Consider the following 20338-nt stretch of genomic DNA (forward strand, 5'->3'; position numbering starts at 1 on the left):
AAGGTCATTGCCAATAACAAACAAGTACCGGAGCCAAACAAGGCTGGATAACCAAGACAAAAGTCCACAGGGCACAGGACAGTTATACGGGGAGGACATCTAAGAAAGTCTAGTATTAGAGGCAAAAATGACCTGATTTGGCTGAGTATATCTCCAGAGGACTGACCAAGAAGAGGACTACGGTGGAGGCCAATTGAAGGAAGGGTATACAGCAGCACTGTAGAACCAGGCTCTCCATGGTCAGAGGATGTCAGTAGGCGGAGGAGTAGTGCACAGAGAAATCCCTGCTGTTATCACGGATCGGAGATTCCTGCAGCCCTACCACCACCACCACCAACCGAGGCACCCAACGGCTGGTCAGAGGTACCACATGCCTGCTCTACTTCTGAATATTATACAGAATAATTTGGTAGAATTCTGGACTGCAACACTTCAGATCTCAGATGGGTTTGAAATTTTTGAATGCTTCCCCTCTCATACGATGTAAAAAAAAAAAAAAAAAAACCTTCTTGTGTATGGTAAACTTGCTACATTATGGATAAATCCCTGATATTCCTCCACCTCTGTCTTTGGCCATGGCTAGACCAGGCCTATATCCCGGGATTGTCCCAGGATCCCAGGAGCAGGCAGGGACGACCCCTCCATTTGCCTAGGATAATCCTTAGGTCTAGCTAAGGCCTGTGTGTGATTTGTTCCATTTCACATGGGGTAACATTTCAGAATATGCCACTTCTACCTATCACCTCATTCTGTATAATGTCTAGATTGGCCATCAGCCTCCTGGGTCAGTTAGGAAATGGAAACACCTACCAATCAAGACAAAGGACTTGGGTTCTAATCCTGCATGTCACACTCCCTGATAGAGCAGGTAAATCCTTTAGGACACTCTTTATAAATAATGAAAGAAAGAATATGCCTCTCATTCTAATTGTGGATGGTGGATTACACCCATCACCTTCCTTACATAATGAAATGTGTCAGCCTCAGGGAGCTTTAACCCCACCTCTTCTATAAAGAGTAATAAGTGCTCTAAAATAGAGAGGACAGATAAATGTTGAAAAATGATATCAATAAAAATTTTGTAGTACATTTTCCCTAATACAAAATGTCAGTGATTTACTTCCGTGCAATACAGGTTTAATTGATTCAAATAGCATCAGTAGTAATTAAAATATGGATTCTGAAGCACAACTGTTAGCTCTCATCACTCACCTATTAAACTTGCCATAGATGCTGTGTTAATTATCTTCCCATATCCTTGATTCAGCATAATGCGGCCTGCAGCCTGAGATAGAAATTAAAGGAGAGACCAGTGACCCCTTTTGTGATTCTGCTAATAATGACATGATAATAAATTAGTCCTCACTTTTCAGAAGAGTTTATGTGCTAACTAATTTTCCCCCTCTCTAAAGTGCTTGATGTAGAAACTTGATATGACAAAATGGTTAATGCAGGAAAGTTTCTACGGCCATTTTAGTGCATTTCCAAAGGGGCTTGCAAAAGCAATTGGCAAATTTCAGAGCTCTGCTACAAATTCACATGGCCACCACTGAAAAGGTTGGACTGATATTGTGATAGACTGACAATGGACTAGAGAAATTTAGAGAGAGATGGGACAGCACAAGTTAGCAGTAATTTTATTTAATTTTTATTTCTTAAATGTTTATCCTGCCCTTCCACTAAGTAGCTCAGGCTGGTATACATGTTTTTAATCCTCACAACAATCCTGTGAAGTAGGTGAAGCTCAGGGACATTTCTCTGGGAGGGCAATGGGGTTGCCAATGGGGTTGAATTCTGGTGTTGCCAAAATGACCCCCAAAATGGCTCCTCTGCCATGCTGGCAACCCACCCATCCATGCTACCCAGAGAGCATACGTGTCCGCGCAATCGCTCACTCAGAGGATTTTCCCAGAGTGAAAGATTGATTAGGCAAGTGAGCTCAGAGTCACGCCAGCTACACAAAGCAGCCAATGTACGTTTCCCAAGAGCCAGCCAGCCCCAGATACCATGCTTTGAAGGGTCCTTCCTTAAAATTAGGCATTCTGGGTGAGGTGGCTATGAAGATTGCCTGTGCTGCTATGGCACAGGTAATCTCCAGGGCCACTGCACCCAGAATGCCTTGTTTTAAGGAAGGACACATTGAAGCATGGTATAGAGGTAGTGTGCACAAATGTGGAGGGAAAGGCACTGCAAATTAATGATGAAGGAGGAGGCAATTCATTACTGTGTAGGGTGACCATATGAAAAGGAGGACAGGGCTCCTGTATCTTTAATAGTGGTATAGAAAAGGGAATTTCAGCAGGTGTCATTTGTATGCATGCAGCACCTGGTGAAATTCCCTCTTCATCACAACAGTTAAAGCTGCAGGAGCCCTGCTCTCTTTTGTATCTGGTCATGCTAGGCAGCACACTGTCCTCCTTTCCATATGGTCACCTTAATAGGGGGGAGATGGGCAAATGGGAGAGTAAAGAAGAGGACAAGCATCTGTCAGGGATGCTTTAGGGTGGATTCCTGCATTGATCAGGGGGTTGGACTCGATGGCCTTGTAGGCCCCTTCCAACTCTACTAATCTATGAGGACAAGGAAGAGGGCAGCTGCTGGACAAGAGCAGCTCAGAGCAAGTATTTGAACTATGATATCTTTGATCCTACTCTAACACGCTAACCCAGTGTTGTGAAACAGACCTTGGCCTAGCTCCATGTGGACCTCCTCAAGCCTACGTTCAAACCCCAGGGGAATCCGCACATCATACCGAGACCGCTTCTAAGCAACCCCAGTGCGACGTGAAAGCGATCGTGTAACTTGCCTTTGGAAGAGCCGAGGAAGGGGCGTCCTTGCCGCCGCCACCACCCACAGACCTCCTCGCCGGCTGGGACGGAGAGCTCGGGGGAAGAAGGCGGGGTGGAGAGCTTCTTCCGCTCTCCACTCCGCCTTCTTCCGCCGAGCTCTCCTCGCCGACTGAGTAAGATAATGTCCTATCACTTTCATTTCTATCATGTAATCACTGCTGATCTAGTAGGTGCAAATGGCTGCCACTATGTCTTGCTGTCCGTTCCAGAGGCTGCTTTTCTGTGTGGTTCTTAGGAGAGGGTGAACTCATTCGCTGTTCACCCCAGCTTGAGCACTGTGAAAGCTTCTTTGGAGGCTTGGTGAGAGTCCAACAATCGCCCGGCAGCCACCCACCCCCTTCCAGATCCTCCATTGTGCACCACAATCGAGACTTCACAAATTACATGATTTCCCTGTTGCATAAATGGTGGCCATAAAGGCCCCATTTACGCAAGACTAAAGGCGTGAATGCTTCATTTATGCCTCTACCCTTGCATAAATGGGGCCTTCATGACCGCCATTTACACAAGAGGGCACGTGCTTAACAGATGGTGGAGGTGACACAGGACTCCTGCTCCCACTGGCTCTGAAGCCCTTGTGTGCTCTCCTTCCTTGCACAGTGTTTCTTCTCGTCGTGTCTTCCCCCTCCACACAATACCCCCCAATGCCTAGGCATGCCAGGCATGGTATATGGGCATATGTCAATTCCCCTTATTCTTTCATAAATGATGTAACCCAACACGCCTTGTGTTCTGTGTCCTATGGAGCTGAGAGTCCTATGAATCCCATAAACCTTCTCATTGACTTAAGGAAGATATTTCAAGTACCCTGAAAGGAGGGGCCCTAGCTCAGTGGTAGAGCACCTGCATTGCATGCAGAAGGTCCAAGGTTCAATCCCCAGCAACTCTGGATAGGGCTAGGAAGGAACCATGCCTGAAAGTGTGGGGAACAGCTGCCAAACAGTGCTGGCAATAATAGGTGGATCAGTGGTCTGTTTCAATATAAGGTAACTTCTTGAATTCCTAAGTAAACTCATAAATGCTACAGCAATTATTTCTATATCAGCTGTCCACATACTAAAATTTGTCACTTGAGCTGTAGATCTTAAAACCCCTAGTAGCTAAAAGTGAGCAAGAAGAATGAAATACTCTTTTTACTGATCCATGCTTTTCTAGATCTTTGCTGTAGTATCCAGTCCTGGCTACAACCCACAAACAGAATATTGAAGATGATAACGTGCCTGTTCTGATCCACTTAGGTGGTTCTGAAGTTATTTCAAGAAATGATGGTTAGCCGTAAGCAGTGCTGACAAACGATTATTATTAGACCTTATAAACTTTTTTCTAGCAACTGTCTGAGATTGCTAAGATTACTTCCAACACTTAGACATGGGAAACGTGTTTACATAAAACACTGAGGGATCCATTACTCACTTGGCAACACAAAAACAAGCCGCGCAAATTCACATTAAAAGTTTTGTCCCATTCTTCCAGGGAGGTGGCTTCACTTGAGGAATCCCGAAAAACAAACAGAAAATACCTGGTTTACTTGGCAATTTTTTAAATTTTGTTTTTGTTTTATTTTTGTTTTACTTTCATGTATTATTACAAATGATAGGGTAATGTTAATGATCTGCAAATGCATCATTTTCAAAGAAGCGAAACCATTTTTAAAGATGTACTCGTTCCAAAACTGTTATACATACAACCAGCCTGTTCTAGCCTTTTTGATTTTGGTGGAAGCTTTGAATACTGCACCATCTACTGGAGAATGGTTTCAACTGCCACCGCTGCTGATTGTCATTGTGACACATATATGGGTCTCCTCCTCACGTTATCAGTTTCAAAACACAATTCATTCGAGGAGTTCCATGTATAAAATGGTTACAAATATCAGAATTAAAACACTCATACCTTCCTCTGAGATTCTGAGTTTGCAGATTTTGTGTTTGAATGAAGACTGGGGATTCTTACTCAGACCATATTTGTACCTATTTTTAGAAACAGGCTTGAAACAGGGCCTAATCTTCCATTATGACTTGAAACGCTAATGTGAGAACTGGCCTCGACTTTCTCAAAAGGGAATTTCCACACAATGGGTGAGATCCAGACTTGCCCTTCTGTGAGCAGAAGGGCTGTTTCTATTTGCAGAAGGAACGGAGATCCAGCGGAGGCTTCCCTCCGGAGCAAGGGGTTAGGATGGCAATTTTCTCCAATTCCCTGTTCTCCCTGTAGCCCACAGCACTACCTGCCATGCTGTTCTGGAGGGTCCCAACCCCATGGAACACTGTGGGACGTGGCCCTGGGGGCTGCGGGAGGAAGGGGAATCAGAAGGAATTGCCAGCTCCCCATCTTTCACCAGCAGAAGTCCACTGAGTGGAAGTCTGGTTCTAGCCCTGTAGTTGGAAGGGGGCAGATTAATGTAAGGCTGAGCAACCAAAATTAGTTGGTGACCCCCACCCAGCCCTCCATGGGCCAAATGATGTCAATGAGGCATGTCAAGAGGATGTTCCTCCTGGTGCATCTGGCTTTACTACATGTGGAGCTTATCCTATTGGAGAAGTCCCATGCACAGTGAAGCTGCTTCATCTGTTCTATGGATGAGCAAAACCCTGACGTCCCTATACATGTCTTCACAGAAGTATGCCCCACTGACTTCAAGTGAGACTTACTCCCCAGTAAGTCTGCACAGAATTGCTGCCTTCAGTCCTCATTTACTTGTAAATACATCTCAACATTTCCTGCTTCACTTAGAAGGCATATATCAACATTTGACGCAGCTGTATATCGAGTCAGAATGTTGGTCCATCGAGCCCCACATTGTGTAGCCCTCAAGGTCTTTGGCTCCTTTTGTAACTAAGGCCTTAGCTAGTCCAGGCTGAGGCCTTAGTTACCCTGGGATCATCCCTGTGCATCCACATGACTCACAGGGGATCCCGGGATCAGGGAGGGATCATCCCTCCCTTGCCCTGGGATAGAGCCCTCCCCTTTGGGCCCGCTTTTCCCATGGTCCCAGGCTGAGCCTGAGACTGTGGAATGTGTGGCCCATTTCCGCAGCTTGACCCCACTCTGTGCGATTACTCGCATGGAGCTAGGAGCCATGTGCCCATCAAGGGTAGGGTGGGGGGAGCGGGGAAATGAATTTAAATTAAAAAAAACCACTTACCTTTGTGCACAACCGTTCATGCGCTGCTGCCGCTTTAAGAAAATTTTAAAAATGGTGGGCGTGACGCCGCTCTTCCTGTGCCTTATGTGTAAACAGGGGAGATATCTTGCATTAATCCCAACGTGAGATCTCCCCTCCTCTTCCCAGAACAAAAGGTATGTCTAGCTAAGGCCTAAGATGCTTTTAACTGGAAATGCCAGGGGCTAAACTTGGGGTCTTCATCGCATAAAGCATTGGCACTAGATATGGCTCCTTCCTGGCAAAGAAACTGAAGACTTGCACAAACATCTGCCCTTCAGATTTTTCTAGTGCTTCATTTAACTTAGCACACTAGTTCTAAGGAAATGGACTTGACTCACACTAGTTAGGAAGCATCAATGAAGATGGCATTGCCTAGGGAAAATAGGCTGAAGCCAGATTAGATTTCAAAGCCAGAGGCAGGGAGAATTCCCTCAATATCAGGTGCCCTCTCAGTCTGACAGAGCTGGCATGTCTGAGTGCCATGAAAGCATCTTTATTCATGCCCCCCTTGTGGGGCTGATCCAACATCATATAATCTACCAACAATTTTAGCATGGGTTCCATGCGTGCAGTCCCTAGAATAATCTATAAATGAAGACAATACAGAGGATTGGATGACATTCAATCAGAACTGGCCCTAATTTGTTATGGCTGTTCAATTGATGATGTATTCTTTGGTGGCATAAGTACGAAAGAGAGCAGAGTTGCTGTTTGGCTCTACTTTGTTAGGAAAGTCTTAAATGCCATAGCTGACACATGATTTATTGTATGGAACACCTTCTTTTGCTGGCTGATTGATGTGTATTATATAGAACCTGTTAACAAAAGATTGCTCTCCTCTGTTCCCGTCAGTCATGCCTCATTGTATGTTATTTTTCCTTCAAGTACCCCAGTGAAGAATTCTATATAGGGTAATTTGCTTTCCTGGCTGAATCATCTCTGCTAGGCAACAGGCATATGGCTCAGCTATATTAGTCCTTGTTTACCAACAAAGAATTGATGCAGTATCTTTAGTGAACTTGGTTTAAGACAATATTATTCTGCAGAACAACATTTTTCAGCCGGCACGTCAGCATTTTCTCCCCAACGTAATCATTCCATCCCTGTTCTCTCCATTACTGTCCTAAAGAGAAACTTAGAGCAGATCTTCCGAAAGCCATGCTTGAAAGCTCAAATGCTAAATAGCACAAAGAAAGCTTGGCAAAGGCAGGCTGGGTAAGCAGAAGCATCACATCCAAGACTAAGGGTGTTATTCGCATTGCTTCCCCCTAAATTGGACTGCTGAAAATTAGAAAGCTTGAAGGGGAAGAGGAGATTTGCGTGCAAAAGGATTTGTGTGCAAGCTCTGTTAATGCAAACACTTTGATAAGCACTTTTGTTTAAGTGGTTTGTTTATTTATTTTTAGTGCTGGATGCGAATTTTGATGTCCTTGCCACAGACCAGATCGAATAAAACAATATTGTGCAATGGATACTGTATTGAATTCGGATCAGGAGATCTGGGTTCAATTCCCTGAGGCAAATCACTGTTTCATAGGCTAATCTCCCTCACAGGCTGCCTATTCACTACTGGGCCAGGTTTAAGGTTCTAGTAGTAGTGTACAAACAACTTGGGACCAGGATACCTAAGAGAGCACCTTCTCCCTCCATCAGTCTGCCCAGTCACTAAGGTCCTCTGAGGACATGTTCCTGGTGGTTCCACATGGACCTATGGTCTGATTGGAGTCCTGCAGGAGAAGAGCCTTCAACGTGGTAGCCCCCTTTGTAAGGAATTCCCTGCCTTCGGAAGTCAGGCAGGCCACAAACATTGTGTTGCTTCTGGCACCTCCTGAAAATCATCATTTCAGGAAGCTTTCCTTGAATGACCAGCCATGGTTTTACCAGAACTCGGTTCTTTTAAAAACAGTAATTTTCCATGTGGTGTTTTATTCTTTTACTCTGTCTGTGGTCCACTGCTCTGAAATCTTTTGGCTGTGGAGCAGAATATAAATATTGTAAATAATATTCAGAGGATAAAATAAGAAGGCCATCCAAAGTTCCTTGGAGAAAGAACAGCACAGAAACACAATACATAAATTGTATCACTGTTTGAATGGTGTCCAAAGTGCTAGTACAAATCAAGATGTAAAGCAGTGTCTTGCTGGCCCTAACATTGGGCAGAATAAGGGTGGCAAGTAGTGGCAGCACAGCGTTGGAAGTCAGAGCTGTATGTGTCACATTTTCCTGCCTCACCTAAGCCCTCAAGCACAGTGGAGGAGGCTGTCCCATTGCCAGTGTTGAAGGAAGATTAAACTAGTAGTCTCATCATTTCAGATCCAGGGGATGTTTGACCCACCAAGGCCTTTTCCACGGTTCCTGCAACCCCACATGGGATAATCCTGGGAAGGAAGGGGGAATTTTGTTTAAGTAGGAGCTTTAAAGGAACAGTTCTCGCCTTCTTATGCCTATCCCTGAGGAAGCTCTCTCAGAGTAAGGTCCTTGTTTTGGCTGCATTCCTCTACACACCTACCTTGGGGTAAGTCTCACTGAACACTATGGAACTAACTTCTGGGTAGACAAACATAGCCTTGCATTGCTCATGATATTAATGATGGAACAATCAGGGGGTTCAGAATTTGGATAATTTGGTGCTATTTTTTTTTTAACAGCACAAGTGTTTTATCTGCCCATCGCAATGCATTTCCTGACCCCACCCCTTTGAGACTCAGTTCCTTTGCTACTGCTTCTGCCTTTGCAGGCACCAGATCCACAATGGCCACTTTAGCACCTGCTTCTCCCAGTGCATGACAAAAGGCTCGCCCAATCCCTTGGCCGCCACCAGTTACATATGCCACTTTGCCATCCAAACGCAGGCGGTCAAGGATGTGGCATCCTCAGTAGCCCCAAAACACTTTGTCTTTTCTGTTTTTGTAACAGAAACAGAAGAAATTACTGAGGCACCAAGGAAGACTAGTTGAAACACAACATGTACGGAGGAGTTTACACACTCACTTTTTACAGGCCTTGCACTCAGAAAGCTTCACAGGCTTTTTCACAGTGAATGCCTGTATACATAGTGCCCCCATGTGGGCAAGCCATGGATTTCAAACCTGGCCATTTTTCATGATCAGGAAGGTTTAGATCGAGAGGTGGGTGAGAAGTTTGTTTTCATTCGGTTTTGATAAGAATTTACTGTAATTTGCCGGGTGGTCTGTATTCAGGACCAAATGGACTTGAGATTTTTTAAAAAATGGAATGTGGGAGAAACACATTCCATTCCAGGGAATGTGTGCTTTGCTATTAAAAGTCTGGGTTTGAATCCCTTTGTATTCAGCTATGTTAGTGTTGAATTAGGAGTGCCACCTCTTTCTTCAGACAAGTTCTTCATCTTTAACAGCAAGATGGCAGGCAGGCACAACACAGACCACTATATTCTGGGAACAGCTGTACTTATTGAATGTAGCTGCTGTAGATGAGTAAGAATTTGTTTTCAGTTCATTTTTTATGAGAATTTGCCAAAATTCGCAAAGTTCTTCATAGTTGCTTGAGAAAGAATTTGAGGGTTTTCTAAAAAATATATATGAATGCCTCAGAAAGCAAAACTGACAGATTCACTCATCCTTAGTTATATTTGCTGCTGCAAGCTTTATAAATGACTCAAACAGGATACTCGAGTGTTCAGCAAACGAATGGTACTCAGCACTGTGCAACTCTTAGAAGCTTCATCTAAAAGGCCTACTGTTCTAGTCTTCTGTCCCTTGCTGAGTGTCCCCCCAAATGCTTCCCTCAACCATTTGTGAATGTATTCATTCCAACTTTGAATAAACGTGATGGTAGAAAGGAATGGCTGGCACACAGTGTTTAACACAGAGGAGGCAGGGATGACCATGGAGAACAGGAAGCTCTCAATCAGTTAATTAAGACAGGGTGGTTCTCGTGTACATGGGCAGAGCAAAAATACTCACAGCATGGGGAGTGGGAATCTATGGCAGAGCCACTGTCCCATCCAGAGCCCTGCTGGCTCACCCTTCCATCCCAGTTCTTGTTTTCTATTTCCCCTCCTATTGTTTCCAATGGGAAGGAATTGACTACACCAGCTCATGGGGGAGCAAAGGGGCTTAGAAACAATGAATTATGAGCTTTTCTCATCCCCCCCAAAGCATTTTGTGCCCCCCCAATCCTGGCAGGACAGTTAAAGGAGAGGAGCTTTCAACAGCCCCAACTAGAGACCTCTGGATCTGTCTTCCCAATAAGGTCTCCCACTCTGCCAGCAAAGAGGCACTTCTACAGCATCATATGGCCTCTCAGGGCACAATGAGAGAGAATATTTCACACCTTTCAAACCAATGTGCAAACCAAAATTCAGGTTATCCTTTGAAATTCACAGTTCTCTGGAGTTTGCAATGGAGTTGGCCAAACAAATTTTTAAAAATGCATATATTCAAGAAAGATGCACACCAAAAAGTGTATGTTCATGGAAACAATGTTCAAAATGCATTATATTAGGAAAATTGCTTGCAAAAATGTGTATATTAGGCAAAATTATGTATGAAATGCATGTGTTAGGAGAAATGTGCACAAAAATGCATATGAATTTTCAGACAAACAATAACTGCAAACATGAAATTGGAAATATAGAATTTTCTCTATCATTACCAGGGAGGGCAGGATTGCTCCATTTATTTTCATTTTAAATAATTTCTGATGTTCAGGTAGAAGTTTATATTTGAAAAACCACCACTTTCATTTGACACGATCAAGTAGGCAAACCTAATAGGTCATTCCATTAGGTACTTGGTACCCACTCTTATGGCAGACCTATCCAGGGGAATTTTAGGATGTTTTTAGAATGTTTTTAGGATGTTTTAATGATGTATATGATGTTCTTAATTCAGTTTTATGTATTTTATATTTACTGTTGATCCCTGCCTCGATCAAAATGGAGAGGTGGGTAAGAAATTATTATTATTATTATTATTATTATTATTATTATTATTATTATTATTATTATGCAGAGCATAACTTCTAAAAGTAAAGGTGCCAAGAGTCAAGCTCTCTGGAAGCCATGGAATCCTTTACCATGGAATCCCACCTTCTTAATTCCAAGTAAGATCATAGAATCATAGAATAATGGGGTTGGAAGGGGCCTACAAGGCCATTGACTCCAACTCCCTGCTCAATGCAGGAATCCACCTTAAAGCATACCTGGCAGATGGTTGTCCAGCTGCCTCTTGAAGGCCTCTAGTGTGGGAGAGCCCATGACCTCCTGAGGTAATTGGTTCCATTGTCATACTGCTCTAACTGTCAGGAAGTTTTTCCTGATGTCCAGCTGGAATCTGGCTTCCTGTAACTTGAGCCCATTATTCTGTGTCCTGCACTCTTGGATGATCGAGACGAGATCCTGGCCCTCCTCTGTGTGACAACCTTTCAAGTATTTGAAGAGTGCTATCATGTCTCCCCTCAATCTTCTCTTCTCCAGGGTAAACATGCCCAGGCTAAACATGTCCAGATGATGGAGAAGTTATGGTTACTTGGCAATATCGGGAAGGCATTTTTCACACAGAGGCGCCATCTTATTAATTTAAGGTCAGGGTGGGGAATTCAATTTCGGAGAAGTTCTTGGGAGCTGAATTCCAGTGGTGGGCAGTGCTGAAGGGACCAAAGCCAAAGGCAAAAGAAGTAGGACCAAAATACCAAGAGTACTAGGATATTGTGGCTTAAAGCTCTTACTGTCAATAACTAAGCCTTAGGATATTTATTTCAACCTTCTAGAATTGGGGGAGGGGGCAGTCAGGCAAAGCTGGAAACCACAAAATGATCAGCAGGCAGGGGACATCGGTGTGGCTATCTGGGGAACCCTGGAGCGCCAAATTGGGATCCAGAAGGTCAGGATTATTCCTATGGCCTTGTGGTTCGCCACCCGATTTCAGCTAACCTGATGTATTACTTCAAGTGATCCAAGGAGATTTGAGGACTGAACCCTGCTGAACTCTGGCAGAAATTAAGCCCTGATAGCATCCTATCTTTTCAAATGCTGGGAGGCTGAAAAAGCAAACATCTAGGAAGTTGCAATCCATGACTGATATGGTGGGGTAAGCAGCTATGCAGAGGGGAGGGAGAAAACCCTCCACCAATCCTTTTCAGAAGCTCAAAACCCATGATGGATAATCTACCTGTATAGGGGGAGCAGGATTGTGCTGTCTGACCTTCTCTCAAACTTTCTGCATTGATCCAAGTATGTGAACCAAATCTCTATGCATGTGATACAACATGTATGTGCAGAGGTTGGGTTGGAACCAAATTTAAGCTGGATTGACTGCGCTTGTGGAAATGGACTTCCCCATTTCTTTTTTCCACAGCAGCCCTTCCAGCCCCCTGGAATTACTATACAGAGAGTCAGGAGACCCTGCCGAATGGTGTGAGCTATGGTGCGTGGGTGGGTGGGAAATGGTCCGCAAGTCTGCAGAATCTGCATGACTCAGAAAAAAAAGTCCACTGCATGATCTACAGATGGGATTCACAGAAACCCAATCTCATTTGCATCAGATGTGGATTTTCCCAACATCCATAGCTAGAATATGCATTTTTCTACACAATTCCCCCTAATATATGCGTTTTTGTATACATTTTTTTAAAAAAATTAGTGGACTATGTCACAAAGTTTGGAAATGCACGAAATCTAAATATAACTGCTTTTCAGAAAAGTTCGCATCAAAGAAATTTCTCAAACACTCCTAGAGGTATGAGAGAGAAAAACACACACAACTGCTGAATAGCAGCAGATCAAGTACAAGAACAAATTGCAAGATGTGTCCTGAAATCAGGATCAGTTCCTTAAAGTTTAAAGTGTAAAGAAATCATTTTGAGAGAGGAAAATACATACATTTGGATCGGTCTCCTCTCCAATGCATATCTGAGTCCTTTGGAGAAGAATCAAACCACCTTGCATAGGCAGGAATACCTTGGCAAATGAAAACAGAGTTTATTAACTGCTTAATAAACTTAATAAACTCAGCCATGGCAACAAACCTGAAATCCACTCATGCTGAGGAGTTCTAAAAAATATTTACTTCAGCTTGTCGCTTTATCTCACATAACCAAGTTCCTTTCTATATATTTTTCAAGTTCAAATTAAACACTTACCATTTCATCAAACCACCCCAGACACACTTGCATTCACACACACACACACACACACACATCTCCTTAAAATTTTAAAAAGTGCCACACAGGCTTTAGGATGTTGTATTTCAAAGGTAAAACTACTGTGCGAACTGAACTGGATCTACTATCCTGGAAAGCAAGACTTGCTAGTGGCCCGGCTTCAATGTCTTTGACATGCTCAGTCAAAAACCAGAAAGCAGATTTGAAGGAAGGGAAGAGGGAAGAAAGAGTGTATCATATCTCTCCAGCCTTGAAACTGGCTTGTGTCAGAGGCAAAGTCAGAGCCAAACTCCACATTACACTTATCACGTAGCTGAGAATTGTCATTTTGTTTACTCTAGTGTGAGCATAAAGAGTCCTAATTTGAATCGGGTACACTGTGCTTTGACAGGGGAGGGCTAAACTTTCTCACCTGACACAGGGCATTTTTCTTGAGCTTGCTCTCCCCATAGGGGAAGGTTAAAAGGGGGGAATGTTTCCATTGACGCCAGTGGAGATTTTTTTTCTTTTCCTCCCCTGGGGTAGGAGGAGGAATTTCAGGGGAAATGGGTGGGGTAAGGTTTAACCCTCCCCTCCTGGAGTGCAGTGGTCCCATTCCAAATTGGGGCCATGCACACTTACACTAGGGGGAAAAAATCACCTCAGCTATTGACTACATGATTCACGTGTCATGGAGTTTGGGCTCTTATTTCCAGGAAAGGGGAGGAGAGAATGTGTCAAAACTGCATTGCCTTCCCCAACTCAGAATTGACTTTGGAAAGGGAAGTGAAACCACAGTTGAGACCAGGAGGCCAGGGAAGGAAGCTCACTACAAGGCTGCACAGCAATTTGAGTGGGTGGAGACACTTTCCTTCTATGCCTGGGATCAGCTTGGAACCAAGAGCACCCTTCCTTCCTTTGTCCCCACCTGTGACCTGATTGGAATGGAATGGTGCCCAGATTTAATATGTCCACAGAGAGCATGGGGGCTATCCCATACCCTTTAGGTTGAGCAACCAAAGGGTGGACTGGACATCTTTAACAGGTCCACTCCCACCTTCCTTCATCTGGAAATTTCACAGGGCTACAGCTATATATTGAAACAAGTTCTGAGCTTCCATCCCACTAGCATCAAATTAAGAAACCTATGGTGATGAGTTATGGCAGTCTTCCTTTAACCTGGTGCTCTTTAGATATTTTGGTCTACAACTCCCAAGACTGGTTATGCTGTCTGGGAGTTGTCCAAAACATCTGGAGGGTACCAAGTTTGGGAAAGTTTTTTTTTTTAATGAGTCAGGCATCTCAACTGTATTGAAATCTGCATATCTGGCACAGAAAAATCATCAGCAATCCCTAGCATAATTATTACTTAATTTATTTGCACACATACACAAGAGCAGCAGGGTGCATATGCGCGCGCACACACCGCCTTATCTCAGTAACAAATGTCAAGGCGACTCACAAGTCTGACACTAAATAATTAATAATAATCAATCATTAAAACAAGAAACTGCACTTAAAACAACTTTCAGAAAGCCCTAGAACATTAAAAGTAGCATACCGGCTAAAAAGAAATACTAAAACTATCAAGCCGATAGAAGCAGATGAAAAGGACCAGGTGGCTAAAATTATTTCTACCCGGCACCATAAGAATTGGTACACATGAGACTGGGCAGGGGGTTTCAGAGGTGGGGTGCCACAATAAAGAAGGCCTGATCCTCAGACACCATCCATATCACCTGAATATGATTATTAAGATCTCCCCACTAGCAAGGAAAACTTAAAGATAATAAGCATGTTTATGTTCAGTGAAGGAGCAAGTAGAAAGGCCTAAACAAACATGTCGCTTTTGTACCAAAAGTGTGCAAAAGCTATTACAATATCGACGTCAGCCTTAATTGCATCGCACTAACCTGCTCTGTGTGAGGATCTGAATTAATTACTCGATTCAGTTTTTTGACATCTAATACATTTTCATCTGTTGTATTCTCTAGGTAGGCATGTCCTTTCATGAGTGCGCTCTCCACACAGAGCATCCCATCCATCCTCAGCAAATGGTTCTCCGTGACAAAGCGATGATACTCTGCGGGGAGCTTTTGATCAGCGTCAATAAAGACCATATCAAAATCGTCCCCCATGGCTGCTAACTCCTGGAATCAGAAATATTAAAATCATGTCAAAGGAAAACATCACAGCGATGTGTGATTTGGCCCTTGGGCCAAAACAAGTCAGGTGCCCTTGTTGTAAAGCAAACAGATTTCTCGCTTGCTTTAAAAAAGAAGAAGAAAAAGCTGCTGGGTAGTTCTGATCGGGACTAAAGGCATGTCCTGACAACTAACACTTCATGGATCAGTGGGTCCCAATTCAGTTCTTCTAAGTTCCACGATGCCAGCTTCATCCTACACTGGCTCCCATTAGTGGACATGGCTGACAGGGGCCAGATCTACACTAAACAGGATATAACACTTTGAAAATGTTTTGGAGACTGTATAGGGTGTGTGTCCTGGGCCCCAACAGTTGTCACTACTGTTATAAACCGTTTTAAAGCAGTAGTGTAGATCCTGCCAGAGACTGTTGCAATACAAGAGCAGATACAGCTATAGCTCCCAAACTAGTTCCCTAAACTGACTGTAAAGACATCAGAGGGGAAAGGCCTTGTCATGCTCTCAATGTCCAAACTGGGGCCCTGGAATCTTTTGCAATGGACTCTACAGATGATCAACACTAATAAAAGACACACTTCAACCCCATTACCATGGATACACCTTGTTCTTGACCTCAGTGAGGCAATCATCTTCTATAAGGGCCATGATATACATGGGGAGAGTGCAAGCGCCTTCTAAAAACACCATTAGAATATTTTACTGCATGTGGCCATCCACTCTTGTTGCTTCTGGATGCTATTCTATTGAGTAGAGTTTATATTCACTGGCAAAGCTAAATCTCGGGGGAAGCTCGAGAGGGAATGCAATTTCTAGTAATAACAGCTCACAACAGTGAATACTATCCACTTATCCCCACAATTTCCAGCTATTTTGGACTCCTTTCTGAATTAACCTTTCATATCAAAAGGAGCAATTCTGCACACTAGAGACTCCGACACAATTTCATGCATAATTTATTCACTCAGTTCAACATTAAACGTGGAGTCCTTGACTTTGTCAAGGTGGATTCTGTTGGCAGACTTCACAAGCAGCAAAACAGGGGAAATGAGGTCTGCGCTTCAACCTCTTCACCTAGCCTGTCGAAGAAACGAGAGGAGGGGATGAAAAAGGCAGCAGAGCCCCGAACGTTCTTCCACAGCATGCCGCAATTACCAGAACCTTTTGCAAATGTGTTGTTATTACTTCCCGGTGTGATCTTGTTAAGGCTTTTCAAATGGAAGGTTCTAAAACGTCATCGCGATCCAAATAAGAAACCTGAACCAGTTCTAAACTAAAACAAATCAATACAATTGCTACTAGGGTGCAGGAGGCAATTCTAATACCACGGTATGTTGGCACCATGATATATTATTACTGTACTAATCAATGGAATGCGCATCAAACAGTTGAAATGAGCACTAGAAATGTTACGTGTTGTTCTCGTCATTGTCTTTTTTATCTATTTATTCTCAGAGCTGTTCTGTTATAAGGCAATTATCTCCATAGTATAGATGAGGAATTTAAGATACTGACAAAGAAAGCACAAGAGCAGCATATTATGAGTCCAGCTATCATAGCAGCTCATATTACATGGACTGGGTGTCTTAGAGCAGAAAGAGAATTAACTGAGGGCCTGTGCATATGTTCTGCCCAGAATCCCGCATACGAACAAGCAGATAAAGGCTGTACAGCAGAAGGCTACTGCAGGATAATTCAGCTTGGCAGCTGTTCAGAACAACATCTGTAAAGGGACTGGGGAAACTGTGGGAATACATCCAGGCTGTGTATACAACCATCTGCTAATTCCCTGCCTTGGGTACCTGAATCCCCCACCGTGGAGCTTGTTGAAACCTGTGGGTTGCTTCATCATCCAGTTGTTGGTCTTTGGCATGGATTTGATCCCGTCTCCTTGGACCTCCTTCGAAGCATCCAAAGAGGAAATCTATGACTTTGGCTAAAAGAGCTTCTATCTGTGTCAACGAAAAGCTCAGAATACCCACTCTGTCAGTTCCTTGCTTCCAATTTCAAGGACAGAGGCCTTGTATAACCAGGGACAATCAAGGACATTAGAAACACCTTGGAAAAGCAGTGCATCACAGGATGCATATACTTACCGTTTTATTGAGACAGGTAGCCAGTAATTCTGCCTTCCCCAACATGAGTGGACAGCAGAATGAAAGGCACCTGACAAATCATGAAACACATACAGAACAGATTTTATCAAATTTGGCCATCCCTACTACCAGCACTGTATTATGCATTTGTACTTTGGCCATAGCTAGATGGGGCGGTATCCCAGTGATCGTCCCAGGATTGTCCCTGTGCGTCCAAATGATGATCCCTCCCTTGCCCCGGGATATCACCCTACAGTTCTAGTCCACTTTTTCCACGGTCTCAAGATGATCCCGAAACCACGGAACATGTGGGTGCGCGTTGTGGTTTGTCTCAGCTCCTCGCGAGTAACCGTGAGAATCCAGGAGCCCCCATCAGGATGGGGGTGGAGTGGGGAAATTTAGTTATATTTTTAAAAAATGCTCAAATTTTGTGCACGAGTGCTCATGTGCTCCTTCTTCTTTAAAAAACAAAACAAAATGGCGGGCGCATTGCTGCGCACCGCATGTAAACAAGGGCAATAATCTCGCAATCATAAAATCGCGAGATCAACTCCTTCTGACCTCCCTCATCTAGCTGAGGCCTTTGATGTCATTCCTTCAGCTTTGGTCGAAGCTGGAGTGTGACAAAAACTAATGTGAAAGTAGAGAGACTTAGTCCTGATCTTGAGACTTGGGTATCTCAGGCCATGGCTAGACCAGGCCTATATGCCGGGATCATCCCTATGCATCCAAATGACACACAGGGGATCCCAAGAGCAGGCAGGGATGACCCCTCCATTTGCCTGGGTTAATCCTTAGGTCTAGCTAAGGCCTCAGGAAGAATATCCACTTGTGCACAACCACTACGCTGCTTGAGGCAGCAAGGTGGGCCTCCCTCCCATTCCATGTACAAAACTTGATCAAACTAGCAGTGGAATATTACTTCAACTCTGGCAATGGGAAAGCATCCTCCACAGGAAAAGTTGCCTAGCACACACAGTTTTGCCCTCCCAGAATCTTGTTGCAACTTCCTGCATCCTAGCATCTACCACCTGACTTTGCCTAATGGTAGGAACAGCCCTGTTCCTGAACTAGGCCACAACAGTCACAAACAGCTGAACACACTTCTAAGTATGGGCTCTTTGGGCTGCTTCTGTGGTCTGAACAGTAAAAGGATGCATGTTGCTTCTGCTCTTCGGTCCGCATTTGCCTCAACTTGTCTTTCCCCTTCCTTCCCCAATGCCTTGCGTCATCTTATTAAGCTATTTTTCACTCTTTGGACTGTGCCATCTCAGATAACCAACCTCCCTCCCTTGCATGAAACAAGCCTGGCAAACAGAGGAACACACACAAAGCACCTCCATACAGTACTGATCTGAGGGAATGGACCTGGACACACTTCTTCCTGATAATGACTTGTTTCCATATTCAGCATTGGACCCTGCTAAGTCCATCAAAAGTGAGCACTTGCAGCAGTTCTTTCTATGTTTGAAGAAGAATGTATGTATTCCTTTTGTCTTTGGCGGTTCAAGGTCTCCTTCTGTTCCATCTTCATTGATCAGAGATGTTCTGAATTCACCTCATTTTGGATTTGAGGGGCTGACAGGGAAGAAGCTGTACTCCATCTTACTTTATATGCTACAAAGAGTATTACCCTATTTCTTCGATTCTAAGACACTTTTTCCCCCATATAAACATCTCTAAAAATGGGGTGTGTCTTAGAATCACAGGTGTGTCTTAGGTGTTTTTTTTTCTGTTGGTGGTACTGAAATTAGTGTGCGTCTTACAATCGATGGCGTCTTACAATTGAAGAAATACGGTAGTTCTTTCCAACTTAATCCCACTTTGAGGTACTGAGCACTTCTGAAAATGGGCTTCCTTCACATGCCTTCTGACAATCTGGGCCACATCGCCTTTTGCCATGGCTGTGTAAAACATGCAGTCAAAATCATCATCGTCATCATCATCATCTGTATTCTCCTTTAAAGGCTCCATTTTCATGTCTTTGCTCTCATCCTGGTCCCTTCTTTAATCTTCACACCACATGTACTTTGCTTGCCTCTAGGTATTTTTATTCACAGTCAGTTACACAGAATGAGCACTAGAGAGCAACAGCAATTCAATTAATTTCACACTCTCTGCAGGGAGCCAAAGAATTTGAAACCTTGCACATTGCAGGTGATCTGTAACATTCTTTTTTCCCTCAGTGTCTTTGCTAAAATCATCATATTTGATATGTATATATTTATTTCCTGTCTAGCTCACAGTGACAAAAGGTCAAAAAGCTCACGGCCATTTCACTGAGAATCAAACACAAGTCAGCAGCACTAATATGGACAATGAGCCTACAGCCACAATGAGCCTACAGCGATACCACGGGCAAATTAACAATTAGGTCTGTGCAAATTGAAGCTGTGGAGGATGGAGTCTTCTTTTTCAATCCATACATGCATGTGTGGGCCGTTTTATTAGCACTTAACTATTAGTCCTGATCTCTGACAACTCCACAGCAAGCTATGAGGCTTCATCATTACCTAGGCCATTATTTACATAGGCTGCTATTACAAAATTGAAAAATATAACAAAATGTTTGAGTGTTTTTTCAACTCCAATAAATAACATTTTGTTGTATATCTCGGTTTGTAATTTAAAAAAAAAATTCCTATGACTCCATGTAGCCTGGAACAAGAGCCTTGTGGCACTGTTTGGGTCTCATAGAGATAGGTGGGAAGGCTTCTGGAGGGCTGGGGAAAGGAAAATAGGGGAAGGGAGGTTTCATCCTACAGGACTCCTGTCCTGTTTTACATATGGTCACCCTAGCCGGTGTATATGCTCATCAATAATCCTATGTAGCTAGTCACATTCCTATGACCTTCACTCATGGAAACTCAAACTGCAAGTTATGTGTAGTTCCTTGTTTTACTCTAAAGAAAGCACAGAGAGCCTGAACTGGATCAGGATCCA

The 20338-nt window shown here is 43.6% G+C and overlaps 1 pseudogene; it reads right to left on the minus strand.

Annotated features, from left to right (window-relative positions):
* LOC134395459 (uncharacterized) overlaps positions 1 to 19375 on the minus strand; it is a 40554-nt pseudogene extending 21179 nt beyond the window's left edge.
* Positions 19376 to 20338: the final 963 nt, after the last annotated feature.

Source organism: Elgaria multicarinata, chromosome 3, assembly GCF_023053635.1.
Source record: "Elgaria multicarinata webbii isolate HBS135686 ecotype San Diego chromosome 3, rElgMul1.1.pri, whole genome shotgun sequence".
NCBI lineage: Eukaryota > Metazoa > Chordata > Lepidosauria > Squamata > Anguidae > Elgaria > Elgaria multicarinata.